Source organism: Carlito syrichta, unplaced genomic scaffold, assembly GCF_000164805.1.
Source record: "Carlito syrichta isolate Samal-C Ts95f unplaced genomic scaffold, Tarsius_syrichta-2.0.1 Scaffold130401, whole genome shotgun sequence".
Taxonomy (NCBI): domain Eukaryota; kingdom Metazoa; phylum Chordata; class Mammalia; order Primates; family Tarsiidae; genus Carlito; species Carlito syrichta.
Window position 1 is genome coordinate 153,940 of NW_007074497.1, and position 2,821 is coordinate 156,760.

The following is a 2,821-nucleotide window of genomic DNA, read 5'->3' on the forward strand; positions in this document are numbered from 1 at the left end:
CAAACCTTCTTTTCTCTTTTCCTTTCACTATATGAAATCCTCGAGATGTGTAAAGATGTTATGATAGGCAGTGGGTCAAGTCATCTGCACATGTAGCTTTTTGTACATTTTTCTTTGCAGAGGAAAATTTTTCTTCAAATAAATCCCCCCAAATAAACGGTTTGTAAAAACAAAAGTCTGTTTGTTTTGAAATTGCACACAAGAAACCATGTTATAACAATATCTCTCTTTGAGTTATGCCTGAGAAAAGAAATTCACCTATAGTCAGCGATTTCCCTCATGATAAGCTTTTAAAAAATAAAGTTGTCTCTTGGGAGAAAATAAACATCAGTGAAGTGCAGATATTTAAAACGAGCTGTCTTTATTCACTTGTCCAGGGGATCTACCTCACCTTTGTTTTCTTCTCCCCCCCACCCCGTGTCTTTTTTTCTTTCTCTGTAGTTCTGTTCATGCAAATTCCTGAACCTTAAAGCACTTTCGAACTTTGTTGCCTTAAATTACATGGATACGTCTTGAATGCACAAATGTGCCGTTTTCTCCCCCCACTCAAAGTAGAAATTTTAAGCAAGTCTTGAATTTTTTTTTTTTTTCCAGTCAAAACTCTTAGCAAGATGTCCGGGGTTTGGGGATATTTTCACAGTGCCACTGAAGGTGAGCAAATGAATAGGAACACGTGCCGATCACCAGTCAGGGACTTGGGATTTTTTCAAGAGGCATATTTTCTTACGTTAATGCCTTTGTAGATTCCATCGATGCTCAGACATCAAAGAGCAGGCAATTAATAATGGGCATCTGGAGGGCCGATCACATGCTTCCGACGTTAAAGTGGTGAACAACAGGGAAATCAGTCATGGTCAGGTATTAGCTGTAATCATTTTTAACCAACAACAACGAAGGCTTCTCTTTTGTGCCTCTGCTCTCAGAAACACAAGGGTTCCCGTACAAAAGGTTCCCATAGACGCTTTCCTGCTGGTGGATGAGTGAGTAATAAATGATTTGTAGACTTACGTCTCAGTGTTGATTCAAGTCACCTTAATTTCTCCAATAAACTCAAACCCAATTTTGTATGAAGTCCCACATGGACACAAGGCAACAGACAGTTGTTGTATTATTTGAATCTTTAGTTAATTCTAGCGGGTTTGCCCCTTTGTTTGCACTTTCCAAAATAAATGAACATTTTCTAGCACTAGGTTAGTAGTAACTTTCCGCTGGCTGCAACCAAAGGCATCCTCACCAGTTGTTTATTTCCTCTCTTTTATGGTAGTCTGTTTATCTTTTCCAAAGTGATATATGTTACCCAACCCCAAGTAATATAAGATAGGCAGGTAAGACCATGTTTAAGCTCAACAAAAATGTTCTAGAGAAATACAGTGCTTTGGGCTTTAAACACTCCAGCAGGTATAAAAACCTGCAACTCTTTAACAATAATTCTCATTTGAGTAGGTCACAGATAATAAAGGAACGCTTGTTTCTGGGAAATTAAAAAAATGACATGGGGGAAAATATTTATTTGCTTTCTACATTGGTCAAATGACTGGTGGATATTAAAAAACCTGTAAAATAGACAGATGCAACCAATTCTCTTTCATTAACAAATATTGCAATTTCACAATAAAGTAAATGCATTTTTAAAAAGTCTACACTTTTGGGAAGCTGAAATGGTCAGCGCTTGCGCCTGCTTTAAATGTTAAGAAATTGATATTCTAATCAGTTGAGGGAAAATGTTTTCTAGTAAATCTTTACAGAACCAACTTGAATTTTAAAGTCTCCGTCTACTGTTCAGGTAGCAAAAACTCTGATCAACTTTGTGTACACAATTTCTGTACGTTTGCCTCTTGACTAAATCTGCCTGGTTGCCAGCTTTGTTTTCCTTCTAAGTATAAGCCGCATCGGCAGCACATTTTAAAGCTAATTTGAAGCAGGGTCTATACTGCCGTCAGCAAATATGTTATAAGCTTATTATTTAATAGTGATTCCAGGGTAAGGCCATCATCCCCTTCCTAAATCCAAATATAAAGTCGAAATCGTATTTGTTAAAACTGTCATGTTGAATTTGTGGCCCAGATTGTTTCGCCGAGGCCTTCCCAGCTGCAGACACCCTGAGCCCAGCAAAGCTGTTCGTGGCGGAGACGCTGAGCCGCTCAAACTGCCTGCTTCCCCCAAACAGAGCTAAGGCCCAGTCTGCTCACGGCTTTTCCACGTTGTAAAATCATTTGATTTATTTGTTTGGTTTGGTTTGGTTTTTAGGAGCACTGCAGAAATTATTTCCTACTGGCAGAGAGGGCACTTGGTGTTACACTACATTAGTTTCACATCATTAGTTTAGGGTTCTCAAACTGAAAATTGTAAAGTATATGGGAGGCTTCTAGAGACCTCAGTTCTGACCAGAGCAGAACAAATTAAACCTGATGGATTCCTTTCGCTGTCTGTAACGTGTGGGGCAATCCGTAACAAAGCGCGGTGGCGTTGCACAAGGAGTTCCCTCTGTCAGCTTTGGAATTTGGTGGTAGGAAATGTCAGTTACTTATAAAAAGGAAAAATTTCCCCTTTACCATTCTGGTTTTCAAAAAAACCCATAATTTTATCATCACTGCTCGCAGCAAGAAGCCAAGAAGGGGTGCCGATGACAGCCGCGACCCCATATCTCGGGGCTGTCTCTCTCACCTCCACCGCCACTTCCCGCCCCTGCCTCTGGCTCTTGCCAAGCCATGCCAAATCCCCCCGTGGGGCAGCGGACAGCGTGGGGCCTGCCTGCCTGGGGAGGCAGCGCGGGGTGCCAGCCCCCAGGGTGGGGCTAGGTCGGGGCCCGGCCCCCGCGGCG